Source organism: Dromiciops gliroides, chromosome 4 (genome assembly GCF_019393635.1).
Source record: "Dromiciops gliroides isolate mDroGli1 chromosome 4, mDroGli1.pri, whole genome shotgun sequence".
NCBI lineage: Eukaryota > Metazoa > Chordata > Mammalia > Microbiotheria > Microbiotheriidae > Dromiciops > Dromiciops gliroides.
The window spans coordinates 291,986,415-292,010,056 of record NC_057864.1 but is presented as its reverse complement, the minus strand read 5'-3'; positions in this window follow the sequence as shown (position 1 = coordinate 292,010,056).

Below are 23,642 nucleotides of genomic sequence, written 5' to 3'. Positions count from 1 at the left end.
CAAACTGGTCTTACTGTTCCTCCTACAAGGCATTCTATTTTCCATCATTGTGCTTTTGTATTAGCTATCTCCTATGCCTGGAAGGTAGTCTTCCTTAACACCACTTCTTAGAATTCCTATTTTCCTTAAAAATCAATTCAAGTGCAATCTTCTATAATCTTCTCTCTTTCCTAATCTCCTGTTACTAATGCCTTCCCCTCCCAAATGTTCTTATACTCATTTTGTATATACCGACATAGGTATACATTTTCTCTCATCTTGCTAAGATTACACAATAACTCCTCAAAATTAGAAGTGATTTCACTTATGCATTTGGATTCCTAGGACCTAAAACAATACCTGGATGACTGTAGGTGATAAAATGCTTATTGATTAACTGAATGTTGACTTTCAGATCTATATATCCTACCCTAATATTTCTCTTGAGGTTGAGGATCAATAACCTGTTGGATATCTTCAATTAAATGTCTTGCAGAGATCTCACATTAAGCCTGTCTTTGCTGCTAAATCTTCCCCTCTTCCAGACTGTTAAATTTTTATTGTAGACACTATCATCCTTTCAATCACCAAGGTTCACAGTTTTCAAGTTATCCTTTCTCCCATTTTTCTTAACCCTAACACCCATTAATTTTCCAAGTCTTAGTATTTCAGTCATAGAAACATATTATTATACAGGGTGAACAAAACTAACCGACACAAAAACCCAATCCAGCATGAAATTAAGGTTTCTAGATCCATCTCTGGAAAGAAGGGAGAAAAATTTATTCATATTTCTTTCTTCAAGGAAGTTTGGTCATAATAATTATACAATATTCAGTTTTTTATTTTATAGTTGTTCTTTCCATTTGCATTGTTGCAGTCATTGTGTATATATTCTTTTCATGATTCTGTCCAATTCACTTTGTATCAGTTTGTATATGTTCCCATGATTATTTTTCATCTTCATTCTTTTCATTTTTTATAATGGGACAACAAAATTATTATTATCTATTATATTTGGGTGCCATTGTAACGATTGGAATGATGCCACCTGCTGGAGACTTACTGTAGAAGAGTTCCGCCAATGAAGTGAAGGTCTTTGAGGGCAAGACCAGGAGTCTTTTCTTTGGCGTTAGGAAGTGACATTGGCTAGTGGGAGGAAGAAGGAAGAGACTGGCGCTCTGTCTCGTGTCTTTCCTGAGGACTCCGGTGGAGAAGGGAGCTAGAAATGTGCTCTCCCTTTAACAGATAGATGAATGTAGGCCTTTCTCTCTCTCTTTACCAAATTCTTATTCTCCTTAATAAATGCATAAAATTCTAACTCTTGCTAAACTTATCATTTATTGGTGACCACTCATTAGATATTTTAGACAGACTAGCTAGAATTTTAGCCCTTAACACCATGATTTGTGAACCTATTTCCCAATTGATTGGCATCTGCTTTGTTTCCATTCATTTTCTGTTACAAAAACATTGCTCTAAATATTTTGATATATGTGAGATATTTTTTATTATGTTTGATCTTCTTAGTATATACACCAAGCAATGAGGATTTCAAACTCATTAGATCTTAGTAGACAGAGTTCCTGAGTTAGATCTGTTAAAATAATAATAGTTATCATCATCCATTGTCAAAGTGGTGATGAATATCCATTCTCAGAACTTTAGTTGGTCCTTTATTGTGGGCAGACAGTCTACCAGGAGGCTTATACACAAAGAATTAACTTGATACTTGCCCAAGCTTAAATTTGATTCCTTTAAAAAGAAGGAATTATTTGACACCTTTTCAATTTTGCCACCCAGCAAATTTAATTAATAAAAGCAAAATGTTAAGTGACCTAAATTTCAGAAGTTCTTCCCAAGCATGTCACAGACAATATCAGAGCTATCTTTGGCTTTAGGGTACAACTGTGTGACTCTTTAATACTTTGTTTTGAGATTATTTCCCAGTATTATGTATTAGTATAATGCAGAGAACTATTATCTCTCAGAACTATGTTTACTACTCTCTGCAGAGAGGTGGTCTTCCCTTTAAAATATGTATTATTCTTCACAATTTCCCATTTATATATATAAAGTCCTGGAAACTTTGATCAATAACAAACATTTTGCCAACAAAATAGAGAGCCTCTTCCTTTTTATATGCTAAAATATAAGATACATCATGGCTTTAAGAAGATTAACAGGAGTCAAACTTTAACACAATAATGCTTTTGTGACCATTTGATCTTAATGATATAGTTAGATTCTGGGTTCTTCCTGTAATCTGAATTTCAAGTCTTTTTTTTTTTCCAACACAGGTTTCTTCAAGTAACACAAGTGTGATCCAAGTAAATCACTGACCAGTGCAAAGTAACATTTTCAAGGCCATCAAGTTATGTCTGTCTTCATTTTTCAACTTAAGTCATTCATTCAGCTCATAATGCAGCCTCCCTGCTTCTCTCTCATCAATTATTCTTTGTCATTTCTCATCTTTGAAAGCACTTTTTCCTTCTATGTATGATGATTAATTTTTAATTTTAATGAATGTATTTAATTTCATTTTAATAAAGTGTTTGCTTTTTAATGGAGAGGCAGAATAGCATAGCAAGTAATTGGTTTTTTCAAAGTTAGAAAAATATGGGTTCAGGTCTTATCTCTGACATTCTAGCTTTATGACTCTGGGCAAGTCACTAAACTTTTCAGTGCTTGAGACAACTCTAGAGACTCTACATTGAAGGGCAACTATAGATTTGCATTGATAAAGGGAATTCCTTATCTGGATCTCCCTATACTCATGAAATCCCACACATGAACCAAATAAAAGGTTGTCTTTTCTTTTTTGTCATCTTCTTAATCTTCCATAATAGGAAAATTTCTTTAGTTTTTAGGCAACCTCAAAAAAATTCTATTCTATTTTTCCACTATTTTTCACTATTCTTTAAATGTGGCCCTTCCCACATTTGTATTTTTTTACTGTAATTCTTTTCATAACTTCTGAAATAATTAAAATTCAGTCTTTCTTAAAATAGGTGAAGAAGCAGAAAAGGGCATATCAGGACACTATTTCCTTTTGAATTTCATTAGAAGGTAACAACAACAAAATGTGATCTGCAGCACCATTAAAGATAATTAGAAGTGTAATTATTCAAAAGAATTTTGGATGTAAATTGTCACTTCACGGCCTCTGTTATTACAATATCTGCCAATCTTTCCTGAAGTCAACTCCCAAAACTCTGGCTGCAGGTTTGATTTTAGAAAGCATATGTTTCAAAATAAATGCATCAGACCTTAGAGTAGTTTTATGGAATTTATAAGTTTGGGCATTTTCTGATTTTATCTCAGCATCTTAAGCTCTTTGTATTGAAAAATGGTTGGTCCTGACTGAAAAATTACATTTCTCTGGTATTTCAATGATCTGTTTCATATGTAAAGAACAAGGAAATAATGGTGATAAATAGTATTCCTTAAGAAATTGGTTTTTTCCCATATTCTCAGGATAAGTGACAAACTTTACAAATAACTATATGGTTCCCTTTAGAGGTAAAAGACTTCACAGAAAGCTCAACTCAAGAAACACTTGTTTAGCATCTACTGTGGGTAAAGTACCATACAATTATCGCAGAACAATACTCTTAGTCCTGAATAATGGAAAAGCATTTCTTCCTTTGAGGAAGGACATGGAAGAATTTAAGGTAGTGAGGTGGCACAATAGAGTGCCCGGTTTGGAGTCAGGAGTACTTAAGTTCAAATGTGTCATCAAACACTTTCTGGCTCTGTGACACCAGGGAAGTCACTTAACCCTGTTTGTCTTGGTTTCATCTATTAAATGAGCTGGAAAAGGAAATGGCAAACCACTCCAGTTACCTTTGCCAGAAAACCCTAAATGGGGTCATAAAGAGTTGGACATGACTGAACAAGAAGATTAAAGGATTTAATTACATATATGTATGTATTTGTATGTCACATATATGTATGTATACATATGCAATTGGCAGATAGTTATATATAGACAAATTAAAAAATTTAATGATAATAACAGCTAACTTTAGAGAAGTTTTTGTACAAAGCTAAGCTGTAGTTATTATATAAGGCTCTGATGACCATTCCCAAATTCTCTGTATGTACAGATAGAAAATAGATTGATAGATGTTAGATAGATAGATAGATAGATAGATAGATAGATAGATAGATAGATAGATAGATAAAAGATAGTCTGTCCATCAGTAAATATTTATCAAGGTACTATATGCCAGGCAGTATGCTAAGCACTGGGGGAAAAATATGAAAAAAGACAGTCCCTGCCATCAATGAGCTTATCAGTATAATGGGGTAAGACAATACATAAAAAGAAACTAAAAATGGGGTAGGGTGAGTTTGGGGAAAAACCCAGGGCAGGGACCATGCTGGAAAAATCTAGAGGAATGCAATGGGTTGGGAAATCAAGAGATGAATGGCCTGGGTGCCCTCCTTAAATGGAGCTTTTGGGAAGAGTTCCAATGTTCCAATCAGAGAGAAGGACCTCAGAGAGAAAAAGAAAGAGAGACAGACAGAGACAGAGAGAGAGAGAGACAGACAGACAGACAGAGAGACAGAGAGAGACAGAGAGAGAGATCATACCATTACAGTTCCACTAAGAAATAAAGGGGAATTCTTGCCCTACATGTTAGTAACTTTATTAAGATTCTATTTTATATATCACTTTAAGGTATCTTTCATCCATATGGATCCATCACTACAACATAAAATCTTCTCTGGCTCAAGCTGTACCTATATTATGCTAAATATCTAAAGGAAAATTGAAAATTTTCACCAACAAAAACAATGCTTCTAAAAATCCCATATTTTATTATTGTGTGGACATTGCCACAGAACAAAGAGCGCCATCTACTGAATGTTGAGCAGAATGTATTATAATATTTTGGAGAAGGAAATGGCAAACTGCTCTAATATCTTTTCCCTGAAAATCCCCAAAAAGGGTTACAAAGAGTTGGATGCCACTGAAAAATGACTAAACAAAATTCTATTATTAAAACCATTTGAAGGTAAGTCCTGACTCTAGTTTGTATTCACTAGAGACAATGTTAATGACACCCATGATATTAGAAGTCATTTTTTGTAACTGCCATTTGGCAGGTGGATTGACTATCATGAATAAATGTTAATCAGTGAGGTATGGTTTCTCCTACATTAAAAATTTCACATTAAATATAATCAAATGTACAGGGTTATCCTTAAATATTGAGATTTTATTTTTTTCCTTTGTTCTCTAATAATATAATACCCCAACTTTAACTCCCCCTAAGTATTTAATAAATGCTTGATGAATTAATGAATGTAATCATGCATGGTCTGGGAAATCTGTTCATTTCAGAGGCCACAATAACAAAGACAGGCATGAAATGATTCATTTGACCTCAGTTTCCTTTGTCAACCATGGAGAAGTCAGGGTTCCCTGAGTTGAACTGAATGGCAATAAATCCAGAAAAGTCCCCCTCCTTTCCATATATTAACCATAATGTGGCAGTAATTGGGGTGAGAATTCAGGAAAAGCATTGGGGCAGGGACAACTAAAGCAAGATAAAGAGAGGCCAGAGGGTCCCTATTAACAAAAAAAGGTGCTCCACTAAACAATAAATATTACTCATAATAGGTAGTATTTATATTGCACTTTGAGGTTTGCAAAATGTTATCTCATTTGATTCTCACAACAACTTTATAAGGGTAACATTATTATTATTTCCATTTTACAGATAATAAAACTGAGAGTGAGAGGTTGAAGGACTTGCCTGGGTCTATTAAGAGATAAGATGAGTCAGGATTTTGGCAAGTACAGCATTTTATCTACTGCACCATATAGCTGCCATTTTTCCAATGAAAGGTAGAAAAAGATTTTGAAGTGTAGCTATGCTTGACCCCATAGATGGAGGCATGCAGGAGCATGGAGTTGGAGCAAAGAGAAAGGGATAAATAACAGATCTACTCCTGACTACCCCAAAAGAGTCTAAACATTTTCCTGAGGACTTAAATTTGCCAGAGGAATCCAGACTTCCTACACTGATCACTGATAATTTCCAATGCCTCTGCTATTAGGCCAGAAAGAGGTATCATCCTTTAAGCCCAATGTCATAATGCATAAGTATACTGTTTCCAGAGCTATAGACAGTCATGGGTTGTACATACAGGGGAGGAAACTGGAATCAGAAGAACCAAAGCAAAGGATGGGGCTCAAGCACAGGAGTGGGTCAGAGGCAGCTGTGTAGTGCAATGGATAGAGTGTTAGGTCTGGAGTCAGGAAGACCTGAGTTCAAATCCAGCCTTAGACACTTACTAGCTGTGGAGCCTTGGATAAATTACTTAACCTCTATCTCCTTCAGTTTCCTCAACTGTAAAATGAACAATAGCAAATGAGTGAATATATGTAAAGCTCTTAGTACAGTACCTAGTACATAGAAGGCACTAAAACAAGTCAAGAATGAATACATGCATGAAAAGGCATTAATTAGGTACTTAGGTGCCAAACTCTATGATAAGGGACAGGGCTATGAATACAAAAGGAAAGAATACAAAAAGAAATACAGTCTCTGCTTCTAAGGATCTTATCAGGAAGCTAGAAATCACAGTGGATAAAAAGTAGGGTTTAGAGTCAGGAAGACCTGAGTTCAAATCCAGCCTCAGATACTTAATAGCTATGTGACCTTGGGCAAGTCACTTAACCTCTGTTTGCCTCAGTTTCCTCATCTACAAAATAGGGATAAAAATAGCACTTACCTCCCAAGATCAAATGAGATAATAATTGTAAAGCACTTAGAACAATAAGTTATATAAATGTTAGCTGTTATTAATATGGTAGATAATACACATAAGAGAACTGTGGATAGGGAATAATTTTTAGGACTAGAAAGTTTCAGGGACATAACCTTTTCAGAAATGGAATTGTTGATTGATTACTGTTCCCAAAGCTAGAGATAAAAAGGAAGGGAACACAGAAAGGGGAAGTGGGTTGAAGAATGGAAGGAAGATGATTGGAGATTAGGAAAATGGTGGGTCTATGCAAGGCCGATTATGAAGAACCTATAAGAAACCTGGGTCACAGGGTGGGTCTTAGAGAATTGGGATCATGTTGTCTATACAGTACAGGCCAGAACAAAGCCTGATACCACACATTATTTTTTACAATTCTAATTTCTCTTTTACATTTTAGGAATTGTAAATATCCATAATTTTCTCTGGTAAAGTTGGCATTCACTAAGAAAAACTTTTTATATGACCAAAATATATATCATTCAATTTTAATGTTGTGCTTGTTTAATACAAATTGACAAGAATTCTTCAGAAGATTGACAATAACCACGAGTATAATCTTTTTTGTTATAACCTCACAAAATAAGCAAAACAATGAGTCTAAAAGGGAGAGCCCTTTAATGAAAAAAGAAAGTGTTTAAAAGTAGAAAGGAAGTCTCTGCTCTCTTCAAGTAAACATTTATCTGGCTGATGGCTCTTTGGAGGACATCTTGGTATCCTTTCTTATCAATCTAATAATATATATTTTTTTTAAAAAGTAATTCCAGAAAGAAAAACATGTCATTCCTCTCTTCTTCCTTACCTTTGCCATTTCCTGTCTTTTAAAGAAGCTATTTTTAAACATTGAACTGGAATCTACTTTAATATTTGAGTTAAATATTTATATTTAATATTGTGTGTGGTACTTTCAATCTTCTCTTGTAAGACCTATCAAGAAAATAAAGCATCCTTCCAGAAAATCAGTAGATAAATAATCCACATTAACCAAAATAAATGTAAGTAGGAAGTGATTAACGTGCAGAAATGATATATAATCTTCCTGGGTATCTATGGTGTTCTTCATCAAAATTACTATAAATTTACAAACATTGATTGGCAATCCACAGCCATGGATTGCTCTTGCCTTTTAATCCCTCTCTGCATTCATCTAAATGAATATGTGTCAGGGACTGGAGCTGAGCATCAATCTCTCCAGCTTTAGGAGATAATACTATCAACAGTAGCTTTGTCAAATTCAAAAATAAAACACAAACAGTAAAATCTTGTTAGAGAGCCGTGGACCATAAATTCCATAATTCCCCTGCACAACATGTTAAATCACACCAGGGTGTGAATGGTGATAGTATGTGCATTTCTCTTGCTTTAGGAAAAGTAGAAAAGAGGCCTAGAATTTTCTTTATTTGAATTTGCACATATTTTATCTTTTTTCACCAGCATTCACAATATTCAGTCTCATGTTATTTTTGGTCTTTTTTTTCTTATGTATTTGTCTGCCAATGAGCATTATATATGTATTGTGCCCAACTTGATTTCAAAGTCTGAGTTTAAGACATTTCATATTCTGTATTTCCATGTAATGCTGGACAGAGTGTAGAACACAATTGTGTTTTTCTTCACGGTTGTGTTGTGTTTTTGCTTATTTATTCATTTATCAGTTTCTTGGAGGGAAAGAGGTATATCTGTTCCTCTGATTTCACCACTACAGATAAGCTCTATTGTGGAAATTAACTCCACTAATACGGACTGGAAATTATTTGGCAACTTTAGAGCTTCAGGGTGATTTTAAAAAGTTTGTTGAATAAGAAGCTTTTGTATTCTTTCAATAAAAGCACAGGTCTAGGCTCTCTCCTGATTCCAATTGCAGAACTCTATCTACTATAATCCTCAATAAGTCAGATTTTGAGATAGGATATGACATGAATATAGATAAATATAGCATGAGGATGGTGTAAATGAAGGAATCTATTGATGTCACTTCCATATGCAGGGCCCACCATGTTGGTGCAGTTTTGCTTAGTAACAAAATCAAGCGTAAACATAATGCAAAATTCTCATTATGTCCAAACTGTTCCCTAATATGTCAATTGTATTGCGATAATTTCAAGTTTTCAAAACAAGCACTATAGTTGAACTATTTCCAGACATTGTACAAGTTACTGTGGCTACAAAGACAAAAGTCAAAACCTCTCCCCTTAAGGAATTTACATTCTATTAGGAAAAACATCATGTACATCTATAAGTACACACTAAACATGTACAAAATAATAATGCTTTTGAGGAGAGGGACTAGCATCTAGGGTTTGTAGAGACCAATTTTTAATTGGGGAGTGTTAGCTAAGCGGCTCACCACAATATTGGGGCAAGGAAGGAGACCGGCAGCCTCCCTCAAAACAGAACAGGATTTATTTTAACAAGAACGAACTTAAAAAAAAAACACAAATAAGATCAGTAGGATCAAGGGAAAGGAAATAAAATGGGGAAAGGGAAATTATAAAACCTCAAAAGATACCACCGCCCAGGAATCAGCTGAGAATATGAAGCAGACCTCATGTCATTCCAGCGTCCAGCTAGAATGCCCAATTCTCCTCCCCCAATACCAGAAAAAACCCACACAGCCCCAGCCAATGGGATGGCTGCTCTGACAGTCACATGACTGCCCTCACTAGGCTTCCAATCATTATAATTTTGCCAGGCCCATGTAGGCATCAGCGAGTGGTGATGACGTGAGGTGCCACCACCATGACAATGGCTACAACCAGTGGGTGGAGCACTGTGCAGTTTGCAGAACCCCAGGTTAGTGTGTACCGAGGCATAAAAACCTCAGATAACAATTAATTCTTTATAAGTTATGGGAGGATAAGGCAAGATTTCATGTAGAAGTTGAGCTTTGAAGGAAATAGAAATTCTGTGATTTTGAAGTGAGAAGGGATAGCTGTCTAGGAAATGGAGGTCAGATTGGATAAAGGCATGGAGAGGAAGATGGAGTGTCATGTGTGGGAAAGAGCAAGAAACCATGTTATTCTTCAAGCAGTAGAGGCTACTTGTAACCAGATGTGACCTTTCTACCTTCACAATTTGGTGGAATCTCTATCACACTCATACTCCAACACTTATATACTTTGTAAGTGCAAGGTCATCTATGTCTCCATTCACACTAATACCCCACCCCTACAGAGCTCACAAAATGATCTATTTTATTTTATAGAAACTACTATGGAATTACAACTGTAGCAGGGCTACTCATCATTCCTAGTTGCTAAAATTTCACTTTAAGTACCAGTAGGAATATATATCACCCACTGAATCTTGCCAACTAGGTTGGCTACCTGCCTCCATGTACTACCATAATAATTCCACTGTTCACCAAGGTTCCTTAAAGGCATATTAGCTTTGGAGAGCATCAAAAATCCTCTGAGGATTTAGACTGAAGATCCAAAATGCCTGCTCAGATTGTCTGATTATCTCTACCTGAACGCTCACTCACTCACACACACATACATAGACACACATACACACATATACACACTGATACAATCCATCAACTTGCATACAGTTGTTCCAAGCTCTTTCCTAACTCACAAGCCTAACACTAACATTCTAGCCCCACTCTGTGGGTTTTTTTATATACTTTGTACTTTACTCTCAAACACCCAGGGGATGGATGCTAATCCCATACTGCACAAACCACCAGGAGAAGCTGGGAAATCAAACCTGCCTTTTCTTTCAGTATCCTAGGATGAAGTTCATCTGAACCTAGGGACTTAAACTCATTGAAGACAAGTAGGTGACCTCTTTCTATCTCTTCATTTACTTTGGTTTTAGCTTCTCATTGGCCAGTTTTATTCTTCCAGCCAGAGATCATTACTCTTGTTTTGTTTTGTTTTTTGTTTTGTTTTGTTTTGTTTTTGTTTTTTGGTTGGGCAATAAGGGTTAAGTGATTTGCCCAAGGTCACACAGCTAGTAAGTGTTAAGTGTCTGAGGCCAGATTTGAACTCAGGTCCTCCTGACTCCAGGACTGGTGTTCTATCCACTGTGTCACGTAGCTGCTCCTGATCATTACTCTTTTTTTTTTTTTTTGGTGAGGCAATTGGGGTTAAGTGACTTGCCCAGGGTCACACAGCTAGTAAGTGTCTGAGGCCGGATTTGAACTCAGGTACTCCTGAATCCATGGCCAGTGCTTATCCACTGTGCCATCTAGCTGCCCTCTGATCATTACTCTTAAAAGAGAAAACAGAAGCAACATCAGAGTTGAATAATTTAGCCTTCTCCTTATAATGTCATCCCACTGATCCCAAATAGTTGTCCTATTGTTAGTCAGAGTCAGAGTTAGAACTTGAAACCAGCTCTTCCTGATTAAATCCATCCCTCAACTATATTCTCTCTTTCACTCTCTTTTTTCTCCCTTCTCTCTTGCTCTCTCTGTCTCTTTCTCCCTCTCTCTTCCCTTTCTCTCTCTCCTCCCTCTAAATACATGTTTATCAGTATGTGTTCATTATTAGTATGAGAGACAGATGAGAACCATGGGTTTTTTTGGAACTCTTTTTATATATGTTCTCCCATAAAATTATTGAATTGTTGACCCTCTTTTCTGCTGTTATTTCTTTTTCTTTTTTTTTTTTTGGCAATGGGGGTTAAGTGACTTGCCCATGGTCACACAGCTAGTAAGTGTCAAGTGTCTGAGGCCAGATTTGAACTCAGGTACTCCTGAATCCTGGGCCGGTGCTTTAACCACTGTGCCATCTAGCTGCCCCCACTGCTGTTATTTCTACTGTTGTGTACCTGCTACTCTCTATGGTATTAAACTTGGCAGGTAAACTTTGGAAGTTTGTTTGTTTTTCTGTTACTTCTTTTCACTTTGAAATGCTCTTGATAATTTCATTAAATTCTTAAGACTCAAGCAAATATATCTATCAATCATCAGGTACAGTCTATCCCCAGATTATAGTTCACACAACAATACAAATACCATTCTCAGGTATAATCTTAGTTAGTGGGCTACTTTCCAAATTTTCATTTATCTCCTGAATATCCTACTTTCAATCAGCAATAGAAATGAAAATACAGCCAATATACCTAAGATCTTCTATTCTTTCCCCAGAACATCTTAATCTTAAGCAAATATATTTTTTATTTTCCTTCTGATGTTTTAATTTGTCCTCCCACGAATTATCAGGAATGAGTATTGTCAAGCTAGACAAATTTCAAGGTTCTCCATCACTTCCCAGATCCAAATCCCTGGAAGACCTCCATCTGACAAATAGCTGCCTCAGTAAGCTTCAGCATTGTCTCTTTGACCATCACTATTTATTTATACATCTTCTTCACCATTATTGGATGTCATCTTGCCTAATGACACCTATAGGTCCACTTGCACTAGAGCTCAAGTTCCTGCTTACTTCTTTTTTTTTTTTTAGGCAATTGGGGTTAAGTGACTTGCCCAGGGTCACACAGCTAGTAAGTATTAAGTGTCTGAGGCCGGATTTGAACTCAGGTCCTCCTGAATCCAGGGCCGGTGCTCTATCCACTGCACCATCTAGCTGCCCCACTGCTTACTTCTAAGAAAATAAAGTTCCACCTTTGCAGGGCAAGCCTCCTATATCTTCCTTATTTCCAAATGTTCAATTTCCCTCTTCAGTCTTTCCTTCTTATCACATTCTTCCACTTCTTGGCACATGTTATAATTCCACTATGCCCCCTTCAACCCTTTATATTCGTTTCTTTTTTCAGATATTTTCCCATTTTTTCCATAACAGTTTATTCTCTCCTTGGAGACTACAGACACAATATTTTAATTCATTAACCTTCTTTCTCCTTTAGGAAAAAGACCAATTTGCATTTAACATATAAATAATTCTTATCCAGTGATGTCATCTAAATATGAATTGTCTTCTCTCTGATGGTCACTAAATGCTTCTCCTTACCTTCTGCATTTTTTTTAAATCTCTTGTTATTGTCTTTGTGCTAGCTTTCATGTATAAAATGAGTGGGTGGTCAGTGGCAATTCAAGCCTTATATCCTTTCCACAATGGGAATGTTGTCTATTTTACACCAGAGCTCAGGTGCTAGATGTTCCTAAGCAAAGCTTGTCTTTGTGGTAAATTATAGCTGGCTTCAGATTTTCTTTCTGTTTTTGCCTAGAATGGATTCCCTTTTTACCCACACCACTTAGAATCAGGAGTAAAGTCAAAGACCTAAAAAGATGCTGAGTTACAAGGCACAAGAAAGTCCTGGTTTGGGTGGGATTTTGAAGTGTAGATATCTTTGAGAGTAGCATGGCTGCCATTATCGCAAAGAGAGAAACAAAATGAAAGCAGTATTTACACCAATTTGGTCTTCAAGGACACACAAGGCTTTTGAGCTTAGAGTCAAAGGTAATGAAAAGTCAATAATTTCATGATCAATCTAATTTCCACCCAAACTCAGTTTAAACACCACCTCCTGCACAAACCCATCCCTCACCCTCCCCTCCAACAGGTAATGCCTTCTTACAAAAAATACCTTATGAAGCACTGCATCCCCCATACTCTGAGCTCACTCCACCAAATACAATGGCACTGATTAGTTGGATCCCCAGATGGGTCACTGCTCTAACTTTGCAGGTTCTAGAAGTAATCCTATAAGTGACAATGTACCTAACCTATATCCCACAAGCCCCTGCTGAAATGCTTTGCCCTTAGAGTCAATGAATAGATTCAATTCTTTAGCAAATGAAATAGCAAAAAGAGAAGTTACAAGACATAAGGCACATACAAATAAAGTGGAAAAGATCCTTTATGTGCAAACATATTTATGGAAGCTCTTTTTGTGGTTGTAAAAAAAAAAGTGGAAATGAAGAGGACAATCATTGAGGAATGCCTGAATAAGTTATGGCATATGAAATGTAATCAAGTACAATTGTATTCAACATAAAAGAAAAGATTTCAGAAATGCATGGAAAGACTTATATGAATTGATGCAGAGTGAAGTGAGAAGAAGCAGAAGAATAATTTATACAATGACAACACCACTATAAAAACAAATTCCTTTAAAAGCTTTAAGAAATATGATCAATACAATGGCCATTTGGGATTTTAAGGGACCGGTAATTAAACATGCTATTCATTAGAGAAAGGTAATGGATTGAGGGTACAGAATGAAATGTATATCTATTCATTTATCTATTAAATCTTTCCATATGAATGAAAAGGGTTCTTTTTTCTACTGTAAACAAAGTATTTCTATGGTGGAAGGGACCTGAGGCTTAAATATATCACCTGCATTAATAAAAGAGCAACAAAGACAATATAATGTGCCCCAGGGCAGATTGTTATAAGTAGGTAGGTAGGTAGGTAGGTAGGTAGGTAGGTAGGTAGGTAGGTAGGTAAGTAGATAGATAGATAGATAGATAGATAGATAGATAGATAGATAGATAGATAGATAGATAGAGACAGAGAGACAGAGAGACAGATAGATATACATATGCATAAAGCTATATTTGTTTTGTTTTATTAAGCATGTTTCTTATAAGAAATTTGTATTTTCTTTTTTAATGGAGTGCAGGGTATGGGGGAAGAGAAAATAGATTTCTATTATTTTTTTAATGGGGGTACTACAGATGTGAAATGTTGCATGACCTTTCATATGAGATGCTTAATTCTTTTACTTTGGTACAAAAGAATTGTCATGAAAGGGGAATAATCTGTAAATTTTTGTAGTATAAAAATAAAACATGTCATCTAAACTGAAAAATGTAAATATAAAATATAAGAAGTAACCCATGATATGAGGCACATTGCATTGTCTTTCTTGCCCTTTTCTTAACCCAGTTGAGCAATTCAAGCCTCATAGCCTTTCTACAATGGGAATGTTGTCTTTACACAAGAATTTCCTCTTTTTGTTCCAGTATCTTTGCCTTTTCATTCCTTCCACCAAAGAGCTTTGCCAGTCTTACCTGGGCACATTATTACATTCAGATTTCTTTTGCATTCATTTGATATACTTATATGTATACATATTGTTTACCTGAAGGGAAGGCAAACTACTTAAAGGCAGGGTTGTCTTTGCATACCCAGTGCCTCATTGAGTCTGATACATAATAGATGCTTAATAAATGCTTGTTGATTAATTGCTCACGTGCGTTGAATTGGCAAAAGACATATTGGTGCCATGCCCTAACTCAAACAGAAGCAAACAAAAGCTAATCTATTAGTAGAAATCCAAATATTTTATTAGATCTAATTTCCCAACTTGTTTCTCTTTGCCAAATGATCTCCCATTTATTCTTCAAACAAAACATTTCATCTCTGACTCCAGACATTTTCACTGTCTGCCTCCTATGTCTAGAACACATTTCTTCCTCATCTCTAGTTTGTGACTTGCTTGACTTCCTTCAAACCCCAGCTAAAACTCTACATTCTATAGGAAGCCTTTTCCTTTATATAGATTACATCCAGTTTATCTAGCAAATAGCTTGTTTGTAGTTATTTGCATATTTTCTTTCTTTTGTAGCCCTAGAGTTTAGCATGCTGCCTAACACACAGTAGTACTTAATATAATGACTGACTGATTCCCCTGACTGATTAGGTTTCAGGTTTTCTACACTGCATCCTATAAGTATTCTAGAATAGTGGTATACAAATGTTTTTTGATAATAACTGTTCCCATATATAAATTACATACTGGTACTATTCTACTAATAATTACCTATATTATAAAAGTTACACAGAAACAAAAGTTTGAAAAGGTGAAATAAGGGTGGAATAATATTTACCATAGAATTAAAAAAAACAAGAACACTGGAATTTATTGAGTAGAGGAGTGACCTGGTCACACTTGTACTTTAGGAAAATAATTCACCAAGGCAGCTCTATGAAGTATGGATTGGAGAGAGGAGAGATATAAGGCATTGAGATAATTTAGGTTATTACTGTAGTCCAGGAAAGAGAAGATGCAGCTTGGATGGGGTGGCAGCTGTGTGAAAAGAGATAAGGAGATAGATGGAAGAGATAAAGAGGTACAAGCAACAAAATTTGACAATGGATTGAGTCTATAGGGTAAGGAAGAGTGAAGAGTCTAAGAGAAAAGTGATGCTGTGAACCTAGGGAACTGGAAGGATAATAGTAGCCTTAGTAGTAGGTAAATGGGGGAGAGTTATGGATTTGAAAGAATGTAATGAGATCTTTTCACTCATAACTTTATGCTTATACTATGTAACTCACTTTGTAACATCCAAAATGAAAAAAAGATTTTTGACTCTTATTAACATGTCACTGTCCTAGAACCCAAAGCTCATCTTCTAAAGGGTTTCTGCCCCAGCCACGGAAAGATCTGGGGCACAAAATATAGGTATGCTGTATGTAGGGGAATATCATGTCATTTCCCCAAATGGCTTCTGCACTGAAGGAAAGGAAGAAGGGAGGGAGTATTAAGAGATAGGGGAGGAGCAGCTAAGTGGTGCAGTGAGAGTCAGCCCTGGAGTCAGAAGGACTTGAGTGCCTCTGACATTTGACACTTACTAGCCCTGTGACCCTGGGAAAGTCACTTAACCCCAATTGCCTGAAACAAACAAACAAATAAATAAATAACTGAATGAATGAACAAACAAATTAAGTAATTAATTAAAATTTAAAATTATTTTTAAAAAAGAGGGGAGATAAGTTACTGGTTGGAGAAACACCCCAGAATTAGCTATCATAAAAAGAGAGAGGACCCATTTTCCTCTTTCCATTACCCTCCTGTTGGTTGATCACATATCTTGTAGGGTCATGCTATAGTCGCAACATTAGATACTATTGCTTTAGAGAAGACAATTCAGACATAAATTTGTTATTGTTGTGTGTTGACATCGGTATTCTTACAAAATGGCTTTGCTTTTTTCTACCCGTTCCATTTCATCTCCCAAATACTCCCTAGAGCTGGAAAGAAAAAATACTTTTTTATTGAGAGAGTAAAAAAAAAAGGGGGGGAAGGGAAGGAAAATAGAGAGTGGTGAAAGAAAGAAATAAAGGGAGTCATTCTGGGTGGCACAAGTTGTCTATTCTTGTTCTTGATTTTTTTGTCAATTGCTCTAAGAACGAAGATAATACAGGACACTCCTCTGATTTGCAAATTCAAGATTCATTAATTCAGATAGCTCCCAGTTCCTTATCCTTGGTGTTCTTCCAAGTTTACCTCCTCCTCTTCCTGGCTTCTATTGCTTCTATGCCACCATGGCTGTTGTTTGCAGAAAGCCCTTCTCCTGCTCCTCACCCTTCTTATTAAAAGGGAAATTAGCAGTTACTAAAAAGATATAAGACCATTCACTTCTAACTGGAGTTTTAGTCTATAAATAGCCAGATGGGAAAGAGAATCTAAAACTGGGGAGCTTTAGAGAAAAGTAAATACTCATGGATTCATCTATAAACAAGGATCTCACTTCCATTGAATAGAGAGGGGATTCTCTACTCTTAGAATAATGTAAAAACTATACATTGTCTTAGACACTTGAGGTCGTTCTAAGCTCTAAAACATTAGTCACTATAAAATCAAATGGGTTTGAACAGCATCTTCATTTTAAGAAGTTTGAGATTCAACTAAGTGACATGGCCAAAATCACCCAGCCACAGATTTTAGAGTTGGAAAAGTCCATATCTCACCTAATCTAACACCCGCATTTTACAGGTCATTCAACAAGCAATTAATAAGTTCCTACTATGGCTAGGAACCAGGAATACAAAAACAAAAAGAAATAGTCCCTGTTTTCAAAGTGTAAGGGAGACTACTATGTAAATATATATCATCATAGATTAAGAAGAGGTCATCATAGGGAATTTAGTTTGATTCTCTCATCTCACAGCTGTTGAAAGTGAGGCCTGGGGGCAGCTAGGTGGCACAGTGGATAAAGCACTGACCCTGCATTCAGGAGGACCTGAGTTCAAATCTAGCCTCAGACACTTGACACTTACTATCCATGTGACCCTGGGCAAGTCACTTTAACCCTTATTGCCCTACAAAGAAAGAAAGAAAGAAAGAAAGAAAGAAAGAAAGAAAGAAAGAAAGAAAGAAAGAAAGAAAGAAAGAAAGAAAGAAAAAGAGAGGCCTGGGGAGGTTAAATGACTTGTTGCCTTAATATGGACAGGGTCAAAATATAGATAGTCTAATACAAGGAAGCATGGAGCTCTGGAAAAAACAGTAAAACAAGCCAGCCAGATACTCAAGAAATAAAGAGTAGTCAGAGAGAATTAGGGAAACAGCTCTGCTGAGGGGCCCAGGTGGAGCTGGATACCCTTTTGGAACCCTGTTGGGAAATGGGCACTCCACTGAGGTCCCAGAGGAAATGGGTCACCTTCTCCCCAAATAATAAAGTTTGGTGGATTTTTATAGGCTTCCTATCTTTGTCTAGTAGGACCAAGTATTGGGGGCAAGGAGTGAGGAACCTGCACTTGAGGGCTAGTCTTCATTCATGCTAGTGAGGAGATGTAAGATGCCTAGGGAAATGGAAGCTCATTAATATTCAAGCTTTCCCAAAAACGGGGATTTTGGACTAGTGGTACTGGTCTTATTCTGACAGGGTGACTCAACCTCTCTCTCAGAATTACTGAGCTTCTCCTGGCCTTTTTTTTTTTTAATGGGTTGGGAAGATTACCATATTTCTTACATTAGTCCTAGGATACATGGGTATTAAGGGTCAGAGGTGGAATTTGGATCTAGGACCTCTCACCTCTGATTCAATACCCTTTCCATGGTACCATTTATGTGCAAAATATATACAAGGTAATTTGGAGACTATGGGAATCAAAAAAAGCTTCATTATAGAAGAATTACTTGAGCTGAGATTTAAAGGAACCTAGTGATACTAAGAGGAAATGGATTATAGGAATTCAGAACAGCCTGGCAAAAGCCCAGAAATGATCCTTTGATAGATATTGTTGTATAGGAGGAACAGTAAGCACTTAATTAGACTGGAGAGAAGAGTGCATAAAAACAAATGAATGGGGATAAACGTAGAAAGGTAGGTTGAGGCCAGGTTGTAAAAAGAGAAAGGGAGGAATTTGAATAGATGAAAAATTTGAGGCACTGCAAAATGTAGAATTTGCCCAAGGGTCATATAGGTAAATAGGAAGTGGAGTTGGTCTTCAGATTCAAAATTCAGTGTTCCTGCCATTATGACCTATAGATAAACAGAGACTCAAACCTGGTGTCCTGATTCCCAGGGCCAGTGCTACCTCTACTATGCCACAATGCTTCTCTTCACATTAGAAAGGAAGTGTTGGAAGAATCAGTAATTGGCCATGTCAGCTTGGATGTTCAGAAAGACAAAGAAGGAGGAGCCCCTTGTTCATTTGCATATCATACTGAGTGAATTCCGATTTTCTAGAAGGCAGGCTTTTGTTAGCTGTTGTAAGAATGGCAGAAGCAGCTGGCACTGTTTTGACGTTTTGGATAGCAAATGTAATCTTCTGAATTTAGCTTTCCATCAACTGAACCAATCATTCAGGGAAGGGGGAAAAAACAAAACTGTGTATGTAAAAGGATTCTTAAAACAAACTTGGGAAAGGTGGTCAAGGGTCTTGATCATTCAGCCTTGATTTGTCACAAAGGCAATAAAAATAACAGTATTTCTGAGGAATATCAGTGAGAAGAAAAATTATAACCAGGTCTCTCAAAAAGTGCTTTTAGATATCTGTATAATGAGTCCAACTAAATAATGTGACAAGATATTTCATTAGAAGTCATTATTTTAACTCATTGGTTCAGGAAGAATTAAAAAGAAGAATTGGTCTTTCTTCAATTGGCTACTCATCTGTCCATACCCTAGAAGTAAATGGTGGTAGCAATGGGGATAGTCTGCTACCAAAGCATATTTTCTCCCTTAATTCAAATAGTCTTCATTCCACAGCTGATGAGTAGGATGGAAGTGGCACTGAGTCATCATTCCCTCTTCTTCTTTAATCTCCAACTCATCCATGCTCACCACTAGAGTATTGATCAAGAACATACCTTTCCCTCCCCTTACTATGCTCAATGGATTTGATGGGTCCCAGATTTCTCTGAGAGAAGATCAAATAATAGAAATCTACATCTTTAACAATAGTTTTCTAAGGGGCAGCTACAAATCCCCCCAAATTTAAACAACTATATTGGGGTTTAAGTGCCCAAATGCTTGGTTTCAAAATTATTTAAACATATCAACAAATGGACAAAATGTATAAGACATTCAAATGTTAATTGAATGAATGAACAAATGAGTGAAAGTGTAAGCAATAATAATAATAATAGAATCTCATAGGTTTACAGTAATCCCGTTGCCATGATTACCAGATAAAAGAAATGTTTAGAACCAAAGATATTTGGAACATTTAAAACTTTTCCCTAAAATACAAAGTGCCCCTCATAGGGCACAGGAAGGGAGATAAACTCTTCCTGAAACTATTTACTCCACCAGCATCAATGGGGCACTAAAAGAGAGACTTTTATAGATTTATTTTCTTTAAATATTTTGGATAAGAAGCAGCCTTGGAGTTGGCAATGTCCAAGTTCAAGTCCCATCTCTGACACACACTGGAGATATGACTCTGGATTAGTCACTTAATTTCTCAGTAGCCCAGGTAACTTTCTAAGATTAAGTGGGCTGTGCAGGTACTTGATATTACCACTACTAACTGCTGCTACTGCTACTACTACTAGCTAACATTTCTGTAGCACTTTAAAGTTTACAAATATGATCTCATTTGATGTTTACAATAACTCTCTGAGGCAAAATTTATTTTTAATCTATTTTCCTGATGAGAAAACTGAGGCTAATAAAGAAGAAGTGATTTGCCCAGGGTCACAGAGTCAGTAAATGTCTGAGACAGTATTTTAACTCACCACTCTATCCACTATACCACCAAGCCAGCCACTTCTGAGCTACACTGGTAAAAAGGGAGAGCCTCACCAGATTTATACACTGATGTAATCAAAAGTGTAACCAAAATGTTAATGGGAGATGAAGGGACAACCTAGTTTATGACTGGTATAACAATAATTGTTTATACCAATCAATTATTATTAATAATAGTTTTATTCATATAAACACTTTATTAATAATAGAGAAATCTATTCTTATAATGTTCAAAATGAAATTCCATTAAATATCTGATAGACTACTAATTAGGCTGTGGATATCTATGAAAAGGTCTGAAACAAAGAAGCAAAGAACAAATTGAGACAGAGAGGAAAGGCTGGTCAATCAAGTTTCTATAATGGCTCCCTCTGTATCAGACACTGTGCTGGGGAAGGGGGTAGATACGAATACAAGTGTGTGTGGAGGGGGGAAGACAGTTGCTGACCACAAGAAGCTTACATTCCAACTTTCCAACTATTGTGCTGTAAGAAATAATGAGCAGGCAGATTTCATAAAAACCTGGAAATACTTACATGAACTGATGCTGAATGAAATGAGCAGAACCATGAGAACATCGTAGACAGTTTCAACAACATCGTGTGAGGATCAACTGTGATAGACTTAACTCTTATCAGCAATACAATGATCCAAGATCATTCCAAAGGACTCATGATGTAAAATGCTCTCCACATCCAGAAAAAAACACCGTGGAATCTGGATGCAAATTGAATTGTAATGTTTCTATTTTTTTTTCCTTTTTGAGGTTATTCCTTTTTGTGCTAATTCTTCTTTCACAATATGACTAATGCAGAAATATGCTTAATGTGATTGTACATATAATAGCCTATACTGGATTGCTTGCTGTCTTGGAGAGGGGGGAGGGAAGAGAGGGAGGGACAAAAATTTGTAACTAGAGATCTTATAAAAACAAATGTTGAAAATGAAAAAGAGCAAGGCAGCTATGTGGTAGAGTGGATAAAGCACCGGCCCTGCATTCAGAAGGACCTGAGTTCAAATCCAGCCTCAGACGCTTGACACTTACTAGCTGTGTGACCCTGAGCAAGTCACTTAAACATCATTGCCCCACAAAAGAAGACGAAGAAGGAGAAGAAGAAGAAGCTTATTTAAATTTCAATGGGGAAAATATAAAACCTAAAAGCAAGCTGAGCAGTAGAGATGGGGGAAGGAGAGGAGACAAATCTATCCAGAATTAAAGAGCATGATAGATGAAGTCAGGAGTACAGCCTGGCAAAGAATGAGACATGCCTGGGCACTATCCCTTAAATGGAGGATATGTGAGAGGGAGCCATTGAATCAGAGAAAGAGGTTTCAAGGGCACATCCCAGGGCTGGAGTGAAGTTTTAGGATAAAAATTTAGAGGTTGGTAGAGAAAGTCTGGATAACAACTAACTAAGAAAATACTGCAAGAGAAGGGAAGAAATCATATCAATGTCTGCATTGAAAAGAGACACAAAAGATGTATGAACTTCCAAGAAACTTGGCTGAAGGGTGACCAAAGAATTTAGAAATAGAAGCAAAATTTCCCACATGAACACACTGATACAGAATTTCCCTGCTATTCTAAAATAGGATGGAAGTTCTCTCAAATGTTAGTATTCCTTTTATTTTTTTTTCCTCAGGCTTTACTAGCCTCAGATTATAGTGCATACAACTCCCAGCTGGCTGCTAGGAGGGGAGAAAATGACTGCCTTTAGGATATATTATATTATTTTACAACCACCTCCTGCTCATACATTTGTTTGCATTAGGATTAGCCTGTCAGCTGCATGAAACAGTTGGGTATGATGCATAACTGTAAAAAGACTAAATGTTTGCAGTACTTGGGGCGTAAAGCATGATTGTTTCTAGAAGATCTAAACTAGTCACTAGAGTTTGTAAAGTAATGTCCCCTTGGAATGTTACACTTGGAGAAATGGCTTTGGTCTTACCCATTGAGATGATAGAAGGCCCCAAAATCAGAGACAAAGAGCTGAAAGGGAACCCTGAGTCCTTCTAGTAATAGCACTATAGATTCAGAGATAAAAGAGGTCTTGGAGGTCATTGAGTCTATCCCCTACATATTACATATGAGAAATATGAGGCTCATGAAAGTTAATTAACTTTCCCATAATCACATAGCTAATAAGTAATTAAAGCAGGAGTTGAATTCAGGTCTTCAGACACTGTATCGTGCTATTGCTCTCATTTTACAGGTGAAAAACTAAGGACTGTGGAGGTGATGTTTCTGGATCAAGGCCACCCAGAAAGTAAACTTCAGGGGTAGGATTTGGATCCATATTTTTTGGTTCCAGTTTCAATGTTCTTTCTACCACAATGACTCCCTATGCCCCCCTGATGTAGGGTCTTATTCTAGCACTTTAGCATTATGACACTGTGATTGACTATAGTCTTGGGATTGTAGATCTCAAGTTGCAAGTGGCCTAAGAGGCGATCTAGCCTGACATCCTGATTTTAAACATAAGAAAACTGGAAAGTTAAGAGATTTGCCAAAGATTACCCAGGAAATAAGCATCAATCATTCAACTGATCAATAAACATTTATTCACTAACTGCTATGTGTCACACACTATGCTAAACACTAGCAATACAAAAAGAGGCAAGACAGTTACTCACCTAAAGAAGCTTACAATCTGATGGGAGAAGCAGTATGCAAACAAATATATGCAAAGCAAGCAATATATAGGATAAATAAGAAATAATGAACAGAGGGAAGGCACTTGAAGTAAGAGGAATTGAGGAAGGTGTACTATTGAAAATGGCATTTTAGTTGGGATTTAAAGAAAGCCAGAGGCATCAGTAGTCAGACTGGAAAGAAAGAGCTTCCCAGGCATGGAATACAGCAGAGAATGCCCAGAGCCAAGAAAGATATGGAGTGTCTTGTTTGTGGAACAATCCAGGATAGAATAGTAAGTGTAGGGGGGCAGCTAGGTGGCACAGTGGATAAAGCACCAGCCCTGGATTCAGGAGTACCTGAATTCAAATCCGGCCTCAGACACTTGACACTTACTAGCTGCAT